This window comes from Amblyraja radiata, chromosome 4, assembly GCF_010909765.2.
Source record: "Amblyraja radiata isolate CabotCenter1 chromosome 4, sAmbRad1.1.pri, whole genome shotgun sequence".
In the NCBI taxonomy this organism is placed as follows: domain Eukaryota; kingdom Metazoa; phylum Chordata; class Chondrichthyes; order Rajiformes; family Rajidae; genus Amblyraja; species Amblyraja radiata.
The window spans coordinates 77,553,410-77,574,066 of record NC_045959.1 but is presented as its reverse complement, the minus strand read 5'-3'; the positions used below and the strand labels follow the sequence as shown (position 1 = coordinate 77,574,066).

Here is a 20,657-nt window from a genome sequence, read left to right as displayed (position 1 = left end):
CATAAACCCCATCATCCCTGGGATCATTCTTGTTAACCTCCCCAGGACCCTCTCAAATGTCAGCACATCCCTCCTCAGATATGGGACCCAAAACTGCTCACAATATTCCAATGTGGCCTCTCCAGCACCCTATAAAGCAGCATTACATTATTTCTTTTATATTCTAGTACCCTCGAAATGAATGATAGTATTGCATTTGTCTTACCACTTACCACTTACCACAGACTTAACCTGTAAATTATACTTTGAGGAATCCTGTACCAGCATTCCCAGGTCCCTTTGCACCTCTGATTTCTGAATCTTCTCACCATTTAGAAAGTTATCTATGCCTTTATTCCTTCTACCAAGTACATGCTTACTCAAGCACTTTGTATCTTTTTTTGTCAACCAGCATCTGCGGTTCCTTGTTTCTACTCCTTGATGTAAAACTGAGGTTAGCCACAAAATGCTGGAGTAACTCAGCGGGTTAGGCAGCATCTCTGGAGAAAAGGAGCAGATGACGTTTTGGGTTGAGACTCTTCATCAGACGCTCAGTAAAACTCTCAGTAAAACAGTAAAACTCAGGTCGCAGGCCCCTCTAAGATGGGGGTGGGAGTGAGTGACAGTTAGATTGTCTCTTTCCATCATAAATGAAAAAAGGTCAATGTAATACTAATCACCTGGATGTAAATTCAGTGAAAATACCGCAGATGTTTGGAAACTGAAGCTACAAACGGAAAAATACTCAGCTGGTCAAGCAAAATCCATTTCAGACTTTCGGCCTTGCCTTGACTGGTGGGTGTCACAGATGCACAGCATTTGAAAAGGAACAATAAGGGCAGGGGGAGGGGAGCAGCACTGACAGAGGAGAAAAGAAGTAGAATGACCTGTGACGTGCGGGGTGGAGAACAGGAGGTGATTAAATGGCAGATATGATATTAGCAAGAGACAAAGGCAGCATCAAGAAGAGAAAGCAAAGAAATAAAAGACACATGTGATAAACCTGTCTCTCAGCTGCCCTTTTTTGCAATTTCAACAACAGATACAATTTTATAAACTTGAACTGCATGCACTTAGGCACAAGATTGTTGAATGTATTATAGTAATATCTAAAACATAATATTAACTATCCAACCAAGATGTATCAGCTAAAAAGCTGGGTTTGGCATTTTGTGATATTGTCCTATAGAGGAAAGGAAGTGCGCTGTGTCCTGTTTTATTTGACATGTAGATTAATGAAGCTGACCTTGTTTGAATCTCTGTATCCCTTCTGACCTTTAATGGCGTTCCCAATCAGTGGTGCAGCCTTAAAGTGCCTGTGGCAGCACTGCTTTTGGTTTAGTTCAGGGATACAATGCGGAAACAGGCCCTTTGGCCCACCGAGTCCGCGCCGACCTGCGACCTCCGCATACTATCACTTTCCTACACCCTAGGGACAATTTGCATTTATACCAAGCCAAGTAACCTATAAACCTGTCCATTTTTCGAGTGTGGGACGAAACCATAGATCCTGGGGAAAACCCATGCAGGTCACGGGATGAATGTACAAACTCCGTGCAGACAGCGTCCATAGTCAGGATCAAATTTGGGTCTCTGACGCTTTAAGGTAGCAACTCTTGCCACCATGCCACCCAAAATGTTACCCCTCAGATTATTATTAAATCTTACCCCCCTCACCTTAAACCTATAACCTCTGATTCTTGATTCCCCTACTCTGGCCAAAAAACTTAGAACTCCCCGTCAGGGAATTGATCTCTGGTCTCCCACAAGACAGGCGTGGATGCTAACCACTATACTAACAAGGGTCTGAAGAAGGGTCTTGACCCAAAACGTTGCCTATTTCCTTTGCTCCATAGATGCTGCCTCACCCGCTGAGTTTCTCCAGCATTTTTGTCAACATACTAACAAGGGTGGTGCTTATCTTGACAATAGAATTCCTGCCAGAGATGTCGTGGAACCTCTCCCAGGACCATAGGCGGTAGTTAAGGTGGATCAGGAGAGCCATCCGTCTACCTACCCAACCCCCACCGCATCCACCTATCACTTGTCAGGCTTTGTCCTGCCCCAACCTTTATTATCCAGCTTTCTCCCCCACTACAATCAGTTTGAAGAACGGTCCTGAATTATAACATCTGTCCAGTCCCTTCACAGATGTTGCCTGACCAGCTGAGTCCCTCCAGTACTTTATGTTGAGCTGGATTTCTCAATCTATTGAACTCCAAAATGAGCCATGGTCATATTGAATGGCAGTGCTGGCTCAAAGGGCCGAATGGCCTACTCCTGCAACTAATTTTTATGTTTCTATGTTTCCATAGATTTTGTGAGATGGGGTCAATGGGCCATGAGACCAAGTGAGGGATGGATCTCTCTCCTGCCTGACCCATTACGTTCCTCCAGCAACTTGTCCAGATTACAACATCTGCAGTCTATTTTGCCTCCAGCCAAAGAGAACTAAATGACTACCCTAAAATCATGATGGTTCAAATGTTTGTTTTTCAGTTCTATAAATTCCGGAGAGTATCCAACCAGGCAGTAGAGAAACAATAGAAATAATTGGGAGAAGGGAATCAAGAGAAAAGCAGAGAAACTACTTGATAAAAGATTTGTAAAACAGGAGATTGATGGTCAGAATCTCATCAGAGCATTAACACTGCTCTGAGCTTGTGAACATTCTAGTTCAGATTCAGAAAGGTACCAAAGAGAGGAATTTGTTACTGGGAAAAAATGATGTGAACAAGGCATAGAACAAATGTGGACGCAAAATGCTGGAGTAACACAGCGGGTCAAGAAGCATCTCTGGAGAAAAGGAATAGGTGACGTTTCAGGTCGAGAAATCACATATTCCTTTTCTCCAGAGATTCTGCCTGACCCGCTGAGTCACTCCAGCATTTTATGTCTATCTTCAGTGTGAACCAGCTTCTGCAGTTCCTTCCCACACGGAAATAAATGGTGTTTGTTTTCCCAGTGTTCAGTTGGAGTTTTTCTTCATCCACAACCAAATGATGGACAAGTAACGTGACAATTTAGATACAGTGGTGATTTTAGGAATGGTGGTGGTGGGTGTCAAAAATATGCAGGTAGAAAGTGATACCATGTTTACAAATGACATTGCCTAAGAACAGCACATAGATAAGGAACAGGAGGGACCCAAGGATAGACAGTTCAATAGTTACTTTAACTATTGAACTGTCACGCACCTAGATACAGCAAAATGCTTTGTTTTAGGGCGGTGGAGGCAGGTTCTCTGGATGCTTTCAAGAGAGAGAGAGATAGATAGGGTTCTTAAAAATAGCGGAGTCAGGGGATATTGGGAGAAGGCAGCAACGGGGTACTGATTGGGGATGATCAGCCATGATCACATTGAATGGCGGTGCTGGCTCGAAGGGCTGAATGGCCTACTCCTGCACCTATTGTCTATCGTCTATTGTCCATAATCCAATAAAAACATCTATATAACTAAAAGTCTCATCTTGACCACTTCCTGTCTGCGCTGTATATTGATTTTAGAAAAAAATGCTACCATATATCGTTATGATTTTTGGCCACCTTACTCACAGTCCTCCTCTGCTGATGCAGCCCTGAGGATTTTTCCGATCAATGAAAAATAAAAAAGTTATGAGTGTTTAAAAAAATCTTGAGATCAACTGATTGGTCCTCTCGCCTGTCAATCACCACGATGAAGGTAACGCCCCTTCCGGGGGGGGGGGGGGGGGGCAGGACAATAAAACCCCAGATGCCTGGACATGTCAGTCACTCTGAAAGATTTCGAGGGAGAGCCCACAACGGTGATTCTAAGCTGTGAATCAACTGAACTGTGAGTCTGCAATGTACTTGCAATAAATGATTTGTTAGCCCTTAATGACAATACAATAAGTTGTTTGGCAATTTGGTGGCCTGCACTCTGCTTGAAATGCTATGAAATTGAATTTGGTGGCCTGCACTCTGCTTAAAATGGAATTTCAATCATATCAAAGGTCACAGTGAAGCTGAGAAGGATGGTTACCACTGTGGCAGAACACAGTCGCCATGTTTGCGGCACAGTTTAGGGCAGCACCGTGGTGCAGCGGTAGAGTTGCTACTTTACAGAGCCACACACCTGAGTTCGATCCTGACCATGGGCGCTGTCTGTACGGAGTTTGTATGTTCTCTCTGTGACCGCATGTGTTTCCTACTACACTCCCAAGACTAACAGATTTGTAGGTTAATTGGCGAGGTAAAATTGTAAAATTGTCCTTATTGTGTAGGATAGTTCTAGTGTACAGGGTGATCGCTGGTCAGCGCAAACTCAGTGGGCCGAAGGGCCTGTTTCCACGCTGTTTCTCGAAAGTCCAAAATAAAGTAAAGTAAACACGTAAGTTCAGAATTAGCATAGAATTGTCTGTATCCCACAGCTTAATCTCCATGTTATAACTCCACGATAAAAAAATACACAGCATCTTGTCTCCCATGTACAATGCTGAACGATATAGACTGAAGAATACAACTTTTATGTTCCTGAAGGTGGAATGCCCTTGCCACAAGTCCGTTGAATATTAATTAGACTCAGTGGTGGCAGGCTTACCCAAGCATATAATGTTGGATGACACGCCAAGGGCAGTACTGAGAGAGGGATGCACTATCTGAGGCTCCAACATTTAAAAAACCCATTGTCCTTTTTTAAAGAAAAGCAGAAATGTTCTGAGTAACCGAGGAAATGTCTGTCCTTCATTCAACCAAACTAAAGTTTACCAGAGGGGTGGCTAGGTGGCACGGCAGCATGGTGGCACGGTGGCATGGTGGCACAGTGGCACGGTGGCACGGTGGCATGGTGGCACGGCAGCACGGTGGCACGGTGGCACGGCAGCACGGTGGCATGATGGCACGGTGGCACGGCAGCACGGTGGCACGGAGGCACGGCAGCACGGTGGCATGATGGCACGGTGGCACGGCAGCACGGTGGCACGGCAGCACGGTAGCACTGTGGCACGGCAGCACGGTGGCATGATGGCGGCACGGCAGCACGGTGGCACAGTGGCACAGTGGCACGGCGGCACAGTGGCATGGCAGCACGGTGGCACGGCAGCAGGTGGCACTGTGGCACGGCAGCACGGAGGCATTGTGGCACGGCAGCACGGTGGCACGGTGGCACGGCAGCACGGTGGCATGGCAGCACGGTGGCACGGCAGCACGGTGGCACGGCAGCACGGAGGCACTGTGGCACGGCGGCACAGTGGCATGGCAGCACGGTGACACGGTGGCATGGTGGCACTGTGGCACGGTGGCACTGTGGCATGGCAGCACGGCAGCATGGAGGCACGGCAGCACGGCAGCACGGTGGCATGGCAGCACGGTGGCACTGTGGCACGGCAGCACGGTGGTACAGCAGCACGGTGGCACTGTGGCACGGTGGCACGGCGGCACGGCAGCACGGTGGCACGGCAGCACGTGGCACGGCAGCACGGGGGCACGGCAGCATGGTGGCACGGTGGCACGGCAGCACGGCAGCACTGTGGCACGGCAGCACGGTGGCACGGCAGCATGGTGGCATGGTGGCATGGTGGCACTATGGCACGGCAGCACGGCAGCACGGTGGCACTATGGCACGGCAGCACGGTGGCACGGCGGCACGGTGGCACTGTGGCACGGCAGCACGGCAGCACGGTGGCACGGTGGCACTGTGGCACGGCAGCACGGTGGCACGGTGGCACTGTGGCACGGCAGCACGGTGGCACGGCAGCACAGTGGCACGGCAGCACGGTGGCATGGCAGCACGGTGGCACGGTGGCACTGTGGCACGGCAGCATGGAGGCACTATGGCACGGCAGCACGGTGGCACGGCAGCACGGTGGCACGGCACACGGTGGCACGGCAGCACGGTGGCACGGCAGCACGGAGGCATTGTGGCACGGCGGCACGGTGGCATGATGGCACGATGGCACGGCAGCACAGTGGCACGGTGGCACGGCAGCATGGTGGCATGATGGCACGGTGGCACGGCAGCATGGTGGCACGGCAGCACGGTTGCACTGTGGTACGGCAGCACGGTGGCACGATGGCGGCACGGCAGCACGGTGGCACGGTGGCACAGTGGCACAGTGGCACGGTGGCACGGCGGCACAGTGGCATGGCAGCACGGTGGCACGGCAGCAGGTGGCACTGTGGCACGGCAGCACGGAGGCATTGTGGCACGGCAGCACGGTGGCAAGGCAGCAGGTGGCACTGTGGCACGGCAGCACGGAGGCATTGTGGCACGGCAGCACGGTGGCACGGTGGCACGGCAGCACGGTGGCATGGCAGCACGGTGGCACGGCAGCACGGTGGCACGGCAGCACGGAGGCACTGTGGCACGGCGGCACGGTGGCATGGCAGCACGGTCACACGGTGGCATGGTGGCACTGTGGCACGGTGGCACTGTGGCATGGGAGCACGGCAGCATGGAGGCACGGCAGCACGGCAGCATGGTGGCATGGCAGCACGGTGGCACTGTGGCACGGCAGCACGGTGGCACTGTGGCACGGCAGCACGGTGGTACGGCAGCACGGTGGCACTGTGGCACGGTGGCACGGCGGCACGGCAGCACGGTGGCACGGCAGCATGTGGCACGGCAGCACGGGGGCACGGCAGCACGGTGGCACGGTGGCACGGCAGCACGGCAGCACTGTGGCACGGCAGCACGGTGGCACGGCAGCATGGTGGCACGGTGGCATGGTGGCACTATGGCACGGCAGCACGGCAGCACGGTGGCACTATGGCACGGCAGCACGGTGGCATGGTGGCATGGTGGCACTATGGCACTATGGCACAGAAGCACGGTGGCACTATGGCACGGCAGCACGGTGGCACGGCGGCACGGTGGCACTGTGGCACGGCAGCACGGCAGCACGGTGGCACGGTGGCACGGTGGCACGGCAGCACGGTGGCACGGTGGCACTGTGGCACGGCAGCACGGTGGCACGGCAGCACAGTGGCACGGCGGCACGGTGGCATGGCAGCACGGTGGCACGGTGGCACTGTGGCACGGCAGCACGGAGGCACTGTGGCACGGCAGCACGGTGGCACGGCAGCACGGTGGCACGGCACACGGTGGCACGGCAGCACGGTGGCACGGCAGCACGGAGGCATTGTGGCACGGTGGCACGGTGGCATGATGGCACGGTGGCACGGCAGCATGGTGGCATGATGGCACAGTGGCACGGCAGCATGGTGGCACGGCAGCACGGTTGCACTGTGGTACGGCAGCACGGTGGCACGATGGCGGCACGGCAGCACGGTGGCACGGTGGCACAGTGGCACAGTGGCACGGTGGCACGGCGGCACAGTGGCATGGCAGCACAGTGGCACGGCAGCAGGTGGCACTGTGGCACGGCAGCACGGAGGCATTGTGGCACGGCAGCACGGTGGCACAGTGGCACGGCAGCACGGTGGCATGGCAGCACGGTGGCACGGCAGCACGGTGGCACGGCAGCACGGAGGCACTGTGGCACGGCGGCACGGTGGCACGGCAGCACGGTGACACGGTGGCATGGTGGCACGGTGGCACTGTGGCATGGCAGCACGGCAGCATGGAGGCACGGCAGCACGGCAGCACGGTGGCATGGCAGCACGGTGGCACTGTGGCACGGCAGCACGGTGGCACTGTGGCACGGCAGCACGGTGGTACGGCAGCACGGTTGCACTGTGGCACGGTGGCACGGCGGCACGGCAACACGGTGGCACGGCAGCACGTGGCACGGCAGCACGGGGGCACGGCAGCACGGTGGCACGGTGGCACGGCAGCACGGCAGCACTGTGGCACGGCAGCACGGTGGCACGGCAGCATGGTGGCACGGTGGCATGGTGGCACTGTGGCACGGCAGCATGGCAGCACGGTGGCACTATGGCACGGCAGCACGGTGGCACGGCGGCATGGTGGCACGGCAGCACGGTAGCACGGTGGCACGGTGGCATGGTGGCACAGCAGCACGGTGGCACTGTGGCACGGCAGCACGGTGGCACGGCAGCACAGTGGCACGGCGGCACTGTGGCATGGCAGCACGGTGGCACAGTGGCACGGCAGCACGGAGGCACTGTGGCACGGCAGCACGGTGGCACGGCAGCACGGTGGCACGGCACACGGTGGCACGGTGGCACGGCAGCACGGAGGCACTGTGGCACGGTGGCACGGTGGCATGATGGCGGTGGCACGGCAGCACAGTGGCACGGTGGCACGGCAGCATGGTGGCATGATGGCACAGTGGCACGGCAACACGGTGGCACGGCAGCACGGTAGCACTGTGGTACGGCAGCACGGTGGCATGATGGCGGCACGGCAGCACGGTGGCACGGCAGCACGGAGGCACTGTGGCATGGCGGCACGGTGGCATGATGGCACGGTGGCACGGCAGCACGGTGGCACTGTGGCACGGCAGCACGGTGGCATGGTAGCACGGCAGCACGGCGGCACGGTGGCATGGCAGCATGGTGGCACGGCAGCACGGAGGCACTGTGGCACAGCGGCACGGTGGCACGGCAGCACAGTGGCACGGTGGCACTGTGGCACGGTGGCACTGTGGCACGGTGGCACTGTGGCACGGCAGCACGGAGGCACGGCAGCACGGCAGCACGGTGGCATGGCAGCACGGTGGCACTGTGGCACGGCAGCACGGTGGCACTGTGGCACGGCAGCACGGTGGTACGGCAGCACGGTGGCACTGTGGCACGGTGGCACGGCAGCATGGTGGCACTGTGGCACGGTGGCATGGCGGCACGGCGGCACGGCAGCACGGTGGCACGGCAGCACGGTGGCACTGTGGCACGGCAGCACGGGGGCACGGCAGCATGGTGGCATGGTGGCACGGCAGCACGGCAGCACTGTGGCACGGCAGCACGGCGGCACGGCAGCACGGCGGCACTGTGGCACGGCAGCACGGCAGCACGGTGGCACTGTGGCACGGCAGCACGGTGGCACGGCGGCACGGTGGCACTGTGGCACGGCAGCACGGTGGCACGGCAGCACAGTGGCACGGTGGCACTATGGCACGGCAGCACGGTGGCACGGCAGCACAGTGGCACGGCGGCACAGTGGCACGGCGGCACGGTGGCACTGTGGCACGGCAGCACGGTGGCACGTGGCACTGTGGCACGGCAGCACGGTGGCACGGCAGCACAGTGGCACGGCAGCACGGCAGCACGGTGGCACTATGGCATGGCAGCACGGGGGCACGGCAGCGCGGTGGCACTGTGGCATGGCAGCACGGCAGCACGGTGGCACTATGGCATGGCAGCACGGTGGCATGGTGGCACTGTGGCACGGCAGCACGGCAGCACGGTGGCACTGTGGCACGGCAGCACGGGGGCACGGCGGCACGGTGGCACGGTGGCACGGTGGCACGTCAGCACTGTGGCACGGCAGCACGTGGCACGGCAGCACGGTGGCATGGTGGCAATGTGGCACGGCAGCACGGCAGCATGGTGGCACGGCAGCACGGTGGCATGGTGGCACTGTGGCACGGCAGCACGGCAGCACGGTGGCACTGTGGCACGGCAGCACGGTGGCACGGCGGCACTGTGGCACGGCAGCATGGCGGCACGGTGGCACTGTGGCACGGCAGCACGGTGGCACGGCAGCACAGTGGCACGGCGGCACGGCAGCACGGTGGCATGGCAGCACGGTGGCACGGCACGGCAGCATGGTGGCACGGTGGCACGGCAACACGGCGGCACGGTGGCACGGCAGCACGGTGGCACGGTGGCACGGCAGCACGGAGGCACGATGGCACTGTGGCACGGCAGCACGGTGGCACGGCAGCATGGCAGCACGGTGGCACGGTGGCACGGCAGCATGGCAGTACAGTGGCACGGTGGCACGGCAGCACGGCAGCACGGCGGCACGGTGGTACGGCAGCACGGCGGCACGGTGGCACGGCGGCACGGTGGCACGGCGGCACGGTGGCACGGTGGCACGGCAGCACGGTGGCACGGTGGCACGGCAGCACGGTGGCATGGTGGCACGGCAGCAAGGAGGCACAGTGGCACGGCAGCACGGTGGCACGGCAGCACGGTGGCACTGTGGCACGGTGGCACAGCAGTAGAGTTGCTGCCTTACAGCACCAGAGTCGATCCTGAATACAGCTGCTGTCTGTGTGGAGTTAGTACATTCTGCCCATGACTGTGTGAGTTTTCCCCAGGTGGTCCAGTTTCCACTCACACTCCCACGACGCAAGCTTGTTGGTTAATTGGCTTTGGTACAGATTTTACATTTCCCTAGTGAAGAGGATAGTGCTAATATATGGGGATCGCTGAACGGCATGGATTCGGTGGGTCCAAGGACCTATTCCTATGCTATATCTCTAAACTATACTAAACTAAAAATAAATGTAGGGTCTTGACCCAAATCATTCTGTTCTTCTTCCTCCACAGATGCTGCGTGACCCGCTGGGCTGCTCCCCTTTCATTCCACATTCCAGCTACTGCAGTCTCTCCTGTCTCCAACTAAAATCTCAGCTCATTTGGTCCTTCTCTCAGGGTAGATTGTTGGGGCCTTGATGTGAGCTGTGAATTTTTAAAGAACGTAGTGTAAATGCAAGTCTTTCTTCGTACTCTCTGCCGTCTGTACATTCTGTTGGCTACTCTCCACCTCTTTGTCCTGACGTGTAAACACAGCTGCTTTTAAAGATCGTGCTCCTGTCCAAACTAAGCTCCGCTCTCATTTGATAGACCATTATGATTAAACAGTCGTGCCTCAGTGTCGGCCTGCCCTCCAGCCAGGAAAAGTCGTCCAAGTAACTGTTTGTCAGGCCTCAGGCCTTTTTCCCTATTCGTAGGTGCCCTCAAAGTGCAATCACAGGAAGCTGAGGCAGTGCACGGGAGGGGGGAATGGGAAGGGGGGAGGGGGGGACATTTCCACCTACCTCATTAACACTGCACTGCTGACCCTCTCAACCACTTCAGGGCAGTTTCAAAAACCCTGAGCAACATAAAGAGACACAGACCATGCGAACACGCTGCTCTCTGCACACCCACCACCTCCCCCTTCCGCCCATCACACCCAACTCTTTGCCTGATATTCCGTACCAAGGAACAGACATTTTGAGAGGGGGGCAGGGTAAAGGTCAAAAACATTGGGCTTGTGTTTTCCAGCATGTTGAAGTGATCTTTGTTTTATAAATAGAAAATAATAATGAGCAGCAAGCTTGTAATGTAAGTCAAGGGCTCAAATGATGTCATTGACATCAAGAGCAAAGCTGATTATTGTCATTTGAACTCCGAGATTAAATTACAGTTTTGTATTACTCTCTGGCTAATGTTAATTTTTAGACGTTTTGTCTTTGGCCTTTTGATTCCATGGTGGAACGACATTTTCCTTTTTGCACATTGACAGCGCGCATTCACAATAGATCCCTTGTGATGTTAACAAAAGGATGTTTAAATGTTTTATGTTGATTAATATAACTTTCCTCTGTCACTCTATTCCCTGGTACAGCCTGTGCTAACGTTGGTGTTCCAAAGAAGCAGCAAATGTTGAAAGATTAGTAAATTCAATTAGTGAATCAATTGCAGACCAGCACAGTTGGTGGGATGGGGTTGTGGGGGTGGGTTCGAACAACAGCTGCAAAGTGCATGTGAGTTGCTGCTCACTTCCTTCTTAGGGTTTCCTTTGCTAATATTTTTCTTTCCTGATAAGTGAACCTGATAACATTCCTTTTGTGCCGACCAAAGCCGAAAGATCTATAGACTACATCTGTTCGACGCTGAGCAGCTCACTGCTTTCCCAGTGCCCTTCAGCTGACTGCTGTTTCAGTTCAATGCACCTCATTCATACAAGGCTTCTTTCTCACACCATTCCTGAGCAGACAGCTCGACAGCCCCTCAACTTGTTCTTCAGGACTGCCTGCCTCCAACTATAACCCCTCCCCCTCTATCTTCTCCCATAAATACAGGCTGTCGTAAGTCCCTGCTAACTTTAAGGCATCGATTTTATCTCCAGCATCTTAGTCACGCATGCAACCTGTTCAGGTTACACCCAACAGCATTTATTTAGTTGTGCGACTGGCTTGGTGTGAGAGATATTTATGCAGGTTAAATAACAATTTCCTCTTTGTTCAGAACAGCATTAGGCTTCTCCCTCTGTGAGCCAGGGCCAATGTTGTAAAGCTGAGCTGAGAGTTGGCAATATCATGAGCTGGAGCCATTTAGGCTCGGGCTAGCTGACCTCTGCCAAGGCAGTGACATCGATGCTGCTGTCTCCAGCAAAACCAAGCTGCACTTTAGACTTTAGAGAACAGGCCTTTCAGCCCACCGAGTCTGCGCAGACCAGCAATCATTCCATTCATTAGCACTATCCGACACACTAGGGACAATTTACAATTTTACCAAATCCACAAACCTGCACGTCTTTTGAGCATGGGAGGAAACCAGAGCACCGGAGAAAACCCACGCGGTTACAAGGAAAATCTACAAACTCAATACAGACAGCACCTGCAGTCAGGATCAAACCCAGATCACTGGTGCCTCTAAGGCAACAATTCTACTGCTGCGCAACTGTGCCACCCCTAAAAGGAATATAATAATGGATTCCAGCTCTTAATTGCCAATTCAGTGACTTCTACTGGAACTAGTTTTGTGCCCACGCTTGGGTGTTAAAAATTGTTTGCAAGTGCTGGTGTTTTGGGTCAGGAATCTGAAAAAAGGTCCCAACCCAAAATGTAGTCTATCCATTTCCCTCCATGGATGCTGCCTGACCTGCTGAGCTCCACCAACACTTTGCGGTAGTAGTTGCAGTGGTGGGGAGTGAGCAATTTATTTTTCATCTGCATCCCCAATACTTGGACCCAACAGTGGGTGGGTTGAGCATTTAAGTCAGTCATCATTTAAAGGAGACAGGCTGGCTCGCCATATCCCACACAGTTACAGGGAGAACATACAAACTCCGTACAGGCACCCGTTGTCAGGATCGAACCAGGGTCTCTGGCGCTGTAAGGCAGCAACTCTACCGCTGCGCCACTGTGCAAAGCACTGGAATATCAGCCTGGATTAGGTGCTCCAATTTGTAGAGAGGCGTGAACCCATAATGTTCCTGACTCAATACGATAAATTGACATGCCCAGTTGAATTGAGAAAAATCAGCAGTGAATTTACTTGAAGAAACAGCTCTACTACCATCCACAAAGACAAGATATTAAAAAGGGCAGTTGATTCCCAGATTATTTTTCTATATCATATAAAACAGTGTCACAGCTGGTAGAACTGCCATCTCACAGCGCCAGAGACCTGGGTTCAGTCCTGACCTCGGGTACTGCCTGTGTGGAGTTTGCATTTTCTCCCTGTGACCACATGGGTTTCCCCCGGGTGCTCCTGTTTCCTCTCACATCCGAAAGACGTGCAGATTTGTAGGTTAATTGGCCTCTGTAATTGCCCCTCATGTGTGGGGAGTGGATGAGACAGTGGGATAACATGGAACTATTGAGAAGGGATGATTGATGGTCAGTGTGGACATGGTGGGCTGAAATGCCTGTTTCCATGCTGTATCTCTGAACTAAAACAAAACGTAAAAACACTTTCATGTTTCCATTTGTGTTTCAAAATGCTCATGGCACCAGTGACTATTGGCTTTTCCACATTTCGTTCCCTGACATTGGCCCCTCTCTTGCCTTGTTTTTAACAGTTTGTCTCGTTTATAGCATCAACCTGTGGCACTGCATAATGTGAAGATTAGCTGAGCTTCATTATTTATTTGGCATTTTTCCTCAGTAATTTAAAGTTTTTAATGAATGATTTAGACAAAATACTAAAACATTGGAATATTACCAAAACAATCATTATAGTTGTCCGATAATTTGTCTTGCATATTTTTTATTGAAGTGGAAGCAGTGGAGAGAGTTTTCAATCGCATCTGTCCATTCTGAGTGTTTCCACTTTCTATAATTCCCAGAAAAAGAATTTCTATGATTAATCCATCAGCAAGACGTAAAGAGTAAAGGCGTGTTCTCTTTCATCCTGTGAGGATCTGAATCATTTTCCTTTATTCACAAGATATGAAAGAAACTAGAGATTATTTTTTCAACCAGGTGGTGCAGTTATGTAAATATATCACCACTGAGCTTTGCCAATACAAGCTCCTCACAGAAAATACACAGGGGAATGATAGCAGCTGTTCGTGGTTTTTTCACGATGGTTAGAGAAAAGACTGAGGGTCATTTCAAACTGAACAGCCTGGGATTTTGACAGGACATAAGAACATAAGAAAGTAAAGCAGGAAGCGGTCTTTCAGCCCTTGAGACTGTTCTGCCATTCAATAAATTCATAGCTGATTTTTTACGTCAGTGGCACTCGGCTGCCTTAACTCCACATCCCTCAATTCCTTTAATACCTGGAAGCCACATCCCTCATTGGTAGATAATTCCTAAAATTCTCGACCGAATAGGTGAAGAATTTCCTCCCAATCTCAGTCCTAACTGGCTGGCCTTGTGTTTTGAGAGAGACCCCTGCTTCTAATTAATGGAAAGACCATCGCTTCAACTAACTTGTCACATCTCTACTGCAGTTTGTGTGCTTTAATAAGATCACCCCTCATTCATCTAAACTCTGGAGCACAAGCCTAGGCTCCTTGATTTCCTCTTAAAGGACAATCTTCCCATCAGATTCAGATTCAGATTCAGATTCAATTTTAATTGTCATTGTCAGTGTACAGTACAGAGACAACGAAATGCATTTAGCATCTCCCTGGAAGAGCGACATAGCAAATGATTTAAATAAATAATAATAAGTGATAATAAGTGTCCGGGGGATAATAAGTGTCCCATATCAGTTTGGTGAACCTTGACCCTCCACCCCCACTGCCCCTCTTTTGCATCTTTATCCTTCCTTAGGGAGGGATTCCAATTGCAAGTGCAATTTCACAAGGACCCTATATAATTGCAGTATGACATAGGGCCATAGAGTCATACAGCATGGAAACAGGCCCACCGGCCCAACTTTCCCACACCAACCAACAAGTCCCATCTACACTAGTCCTCTTAAAGCCCTGTCCCACGGTACGAGTTCATTCCAAGAGCTCTCCCGAGTTTGCCCTGATTCGAACTCGGAGATTTACGGTAATGGCCACTCGTCGGTACTCGGGGCTCTCGTGGACATTTTTCAACATGTTGAAAAATCTTCACGAGTCTTCCCGTGCTTACCTGCCATTAGCGAGTCTTCCCGAGTACCTGCCGTTAGCATTACGAGCTGCTAAGAGATGTCCCCGAACACCGACATACCCGCTACGTTCATTCTCCGTGCTTACCACGAGTTTGATTTTTTTTAAAACTCGGGAGAGCTCTTGGAATGAACTCGTACCATGGGACAGGGCTATTACTCATAAAGGAGTCCTACTTTACCCTTGTAATCAAATGCTCTGACAGTAAAGACCAACATACTGGTTGCTTTCTTAACTGAATGCTGTATTGAGGCATTAAAAGGGTTGTCCCACTTGGGCGACCTAATTGGCGAGTTTAGAAGAGTTTAGGAGAGTTCGAAAAAATGTCATGTTGAAGATCTCCTTCAACTATGTAGAAGACCTCCTTCGACCTTCTTCGACTATGTTGAAGGCCAGCTTCGACTAGCTACGACTAACTTCGGGAAAATTGGAGACTGAATAGTGGAGAGTGAAGATGACCTCCTTCGATCTCCTTCGACCTCCCTTTGACTGTGATGAAGACTATCTACCTTCGACTACCCTCGATTACCTACGACTAACATGACGACCTACTATGACTTACTACGACTAAACCTACGAGTAAAAAATTATCGATTTTTTCCATAGCGACCTTTTATTACTCGGGGGCATTTTTCAACATGTTGAAAAATATGCTGCATCCTCGCTGAGGCCTCGAGTGCACGAGGACTACTCTCGAGCACGAAGCAGAGTTACAAAGACCTCCTACGACCTCGTGTCAAACATGCTGCGAGTATGAGTCGAGGGTAAACTCGCCAGAACTCGTGGATTAGGTCGCACAAGTGGGACAGCCCCTTAACTTTCAGTGATTTTTCTACAAGGATACCTGGGTTCCTCTGATCACCTTCCAATCTTTTGCCACAAAAAATACTCTGCCTTTCCATTTCTTCTACCGAATTGATAACCTGATAAGTGGAGTGTGGAATAAAATCTAATCAGATCATTGGCAAGTGATCAGTTTGGATCATAAAGATTGGATAGCAGCTGATTATGGGGCAGGTGATGTTACCAGGACAAATTCTGGGTAAATGCAAATGTATATGGGCCACCAGCAAAGCCAATGCCTTGATGGGGTGGTATGAACTCACATTTAGACAAAGACACAAAATGAGTCCAGAGGACAGAAAATAGTGAAGATAGTGGAAATCAGAAGCGGATATCAGCAATGGTTCAACCTTAGCTCATGATTTATTGATTTCAACAAACAGAATGATAACACTGAAATCCTTGGAAGAAGTATATAATGGTAAGAAGCGGTCAGATTAAAGATTGAAGTCCCCTGAAGCTCCATTCTTCTATTAGTTGTCATATTCTGTTGCCCCAACACGGCTAAATTTCAACATCCATACTGGTATAGAAATCATACATTTGTCATAACAGAGAAGAAGCTCATAGACCCATTGAGTCCATGCTGGCTTTATATAGAACATACTACTCAGTTCCCTCCCCCTGTTCTCCTCCTGGAATTTAATTTATTCTTAGGTCAGATCAAAGCTGGAACTTTACACCAAGTTCTGGTCACCACACTTTAGAAACAACATGAAAATTCCAGAGAAAGCGTTGAAAAGATTTTCTCAAGTGCAAGAAGTGGAGAACTTACTCCTAAGTGTCAATCTGGATTCCTTTCATAAGTTGTTTTCAGCTTAGTTTAGTTTTTCTTAGATTAGTTTAGTTTATTGTCATATGGACCAGGGTACAGTGAGAAGCTTTTGTTACGTGCTATCCAGTCAGTGGAAAGATTATAAATGATTACAATAAAGCAGTTCACAGAACAGATGCAGTATAAAGAGAGTGACATTTAGTGCAAGATAAAGTTCAGTCCAGTCTGATTAAAGATTGAACTACTGCTGTTCAGAAGGAATGTGTAGGAATGAACTGTAGATACTGGTTTAAACCAAAGATGGACACAAAAAGCTGGAGTAACTCAGCAGGTAGTCTGAAACGTCACCTATTCTTTTTCTTCAGAGATGCTGTCTGACCCACTGAGTTACTCCAGTTTTTTTGTCTATCTGTTGTTCCTGAAGGAGTTCCTGACAACAAAATGTGTAAAAATGGCCTTTATTAAAATCTGACAATGTGCACTTTAGCCACATGTGATTTTTCTATTACAATCTCAAATTGTGGAGAACAGAAGAAAATAAATAAATGATAGGTCTTTATCCCAAACATTATGGAGGCCACTGAACTCTTTGCTCTAACTATGAAGCCCAGGCTCACAAAAGCTTAATTGACTATCACTTTCAAGGTATGTGTACATCCAGCACCCTTTAGAAACATGCTATTTTTTCTTCATTGTCACTCATTTCTTTCTGCCAAAATGCATTGTGTTACAGCTTTCCGCATTAAATTTCACCAGCCGCTTTCTTGCCATTCTGTCAGCCTACTAATCTGTGTCCCCATGCAATATATTTCTATTCACCTCATTACTCACCAATAACGTTTGAAATTTTCTCCTGGTCTCCTATTATTAATGGACATTCTAAATAAAACAGTGGTTCTAGCATTTACCCCTGGAGATCATAAATGTCCTGAAATGGGCAAATGGGATGAGAATAGATGAGCAAAAGATCACCATGGATGTTTAGTTTTGTTTAGAGATACAGCACGGAAACAGGCCCTTCGGCCCACCGGGTCCGCGCTGACCAGCGATCCCCGCACATTAACACTATCCTACACCAACTAGGGACAATTTTTACATTTACCAAGCCAATTAACCTATAAACCTGTACGTCTTTGGAATGGGGGTGGAAACCAAAGATCTCGGAGAAAAACCAGGCAGGTCACGGGGAGAACGTACAAACTCCGTACAGACAGCACCCGTAATCGGGATTGAACCCAAATGTGAAGGGTCAAAGGTTACCGTGCTGTACCACTCTATGACTCCATAACATTTTTTTGTTTATAAAACAACCATTCACCATGATTCTCTGCTTTCCATCCTAAAGCCAATTTTGTTTCAATGCTGTCTTTGACTCGTTTATTCCTTAGACCTCAGTATTGCTAACTAGTCTTTTATATGGGATTTGCAATGTCATGGTGTGATAAAGATCACCTACTTTCTTTCCCCTTATTTCATTCTTCCTCTTCCTCATTGACCCTAGGATTAGATTTCTAGTGCTTTCACCACAAATTATATTGGTTTGAACAGAGTTCGGAGGCCATAGGACGTTCTTTGGAATGCTCCTTCATGCACCAGACCAGACCCATCGGAGGTTGAGGGGAGACGACAGAAGAATGTAAAATTATGGGAGGCATAGATAGGGTAGACAGTCAGAAGCTTTTTCTCTGGGTGGAAATGTCCAACATTAGAGGGCATAGCTGTAAGGTGAGAAGTGAAAAGTTTAATAGAGTTGTGCAGGGCAGCGAATAGTGGGGCCCTGGAACACATTGTCAGGGGTAGTGGTGGAGGCAGATACAATAGTGGTGTTGAAGAGGCTTTTAGATGGGCACATACAAGTGCAGGGAATAGAAGGATATGGATCACCTACAGACAGAGGAGATCAGTTTAACTTGGCATCATGTTCAGCACAAACATTGTGGGCTGAAGGGCCCCCTCCTGTGCTGCACTGTTCTATGCTCTATGTTCGATGTTCTACTATCAAGAAGAACTGAAGCCAGTCATAAGATAAAAATGCCACCCTGGCTGAAATTAACTGATTTGGGCAAGCTAGTGCACAAACCTGGAACTTCACAACAGTGGATTAATTTGGGTTGTTCCCACTGAGCAATACACTTGATCTTAATGCAAAGAAAAAAATGGACAAGTGTAAAACAGACTGTCACCCATCGAGTGCTCGGCTACAAATATTAAAACTGATGAATAATTTGATTAGAAAATATAAGCTCACGACGTAACTGACCTGCCTTTTCCTAAGAGGTCATCGGTCGGACGAAAATACATGACATTCAAAATCGGCTTCCTCTGTCAAACAGTTCAAGATTTTGGTTACGCTCAATTTTTAAAGTGTGCGGTGATTCATTGTAATCGAATCCGATGTACTGACATAATCCAGCACACACCACAATGCTGCCAAATGACAGGAAGGAATCAGTTAAATCCTTGATGCTGAAAAGAAGCTGGTGGATATGACTGGAGTGACCTCTGAGCTGGCTCTACCCTTGCCTGCTGCTTCTGTCATGCAGCTCATCTACATCCATATTAATTATGGATGAAGTCTAACTGCCTTGGGAAGATGAAAAAAATGAAATGGGTTCTAAAAATGTACAATTCCTGATTAAGCCAGAACAGAATAGGTCTTATGTTTCCTGCCATTTAATTTTTTTAAAGTAATTAAAGGAACATATATCACAAACTGATAACCTCGAACGTTTATGCTTGCGGTCCAGGATTAATAAACAGCGAAGTGCAATAAACTGAACAAAACAATATGGGCTGAGAGATGTGTGAAAAAGGATTGCATTGGAGAGTAATTTAGAATGTAATATTATCTGATAAACGTGTAAAGTTAATCTAATCGTTTGACAGATGGAAATAGAAGCTTTGAAAAATAGTAACTCGACAATCCTAATGGATGATATGGCAATAAGGCCTTGTTGTCTGAGTCAGCGTCTGGCATGATGGTGGTGTGGGGAGATTCGAGGCTGGCAGTGCGTAAAGATGGGGACGGGGAGATCAGTAATCACTGAGGCATTGTATGGGTTGAAGGGGAGACAATCACTGAGACATTTGTATGCGTTGGAATCAGAGGCTGCCAGTACATCAGCTGGATTGAAGTGTTAGTAGATCAAGTAGATGGGCTGAAGATGGGGGTAAGGGGAAACAATTTATTGCAGGTATGTGCTTAGTTAATTTGCCAGGTTACACTAACCTCCACCAGTCCTGGACTAGAGCTGTACTGGGAAGACCATGTAGCCCAAGGATTGATGAAGGTTGATTAATGAAGGGCAACCAGGGCCATGTGATCTAAGTGTTCCTATGTTCTGCTCCAGTGAATGATGTAAACCCATGTAAGGGTGTCTGATCCGATATGTGCCTGGTCAAATGTCCACAGTGGTGCCAAACAAGAAATGGTTGCTGTCATATTTCACTGTGGAAAAGATTGATTTTCACTTACATAATGTTGGGATTAGTGTTATACAATTGAATTGCAAGGCACACATTTATAAAAACAGATTTGCCAGCTGGTTAAAGCAGGTAGGGGATGTATGGGTTTTGTCTTATCTGGGCATCCCTGTGACTCTAATGTAGGTCTTCAATTTAACTGCAAACAGAACAAAGTCTCCATCATAGTGTAAGTGTGAAATCTTCCATTCTGCACAGTTTAAGCTGTAGCCTCCCCGGTCGCTGACACTCTTCTGTAATTAGTTGGGTGTAGCATCCCTACTTTCTGTAGCTTTGCTGCCCAAACCCTCCCTCACACATTCATATAATGTCAGGAGTTAGAAGGCATGGTCTCCAATGTGCTGACTCTCTCCACTCCCTGTCTCCAAAGCCTACTTGGGGTAAAAATCAATTTCTGAGTCTTTTAGTGTCAATGGTGGTTGAATT

The 20,657-nt window shown here is 50.2% G+C and overlaps 1 long non-coding RNA gene across 1 annotated transcript in view; it reads right to left on the bottom strand.

Annotated features, from left to right (window-relative positions):
* The window catches only part of LOC116972294, an 85,660-nt gene extending 66,411 nt beyond the window's left edge, over positions 1-19,249 (bottom strand). The window contains exon 1 of the long non-coding RNA XR_004411762.1: positions 19,009-19,249. This is a non-coding gene — a long non-coding RNA (uncharacterized LOC116972294). The remainder of the gene's footprint in view (positions 1-19,008) is intronic.
* Between the last annotated feature and the right edge of the window lie 1,408 nt (positions 19,250-20,657).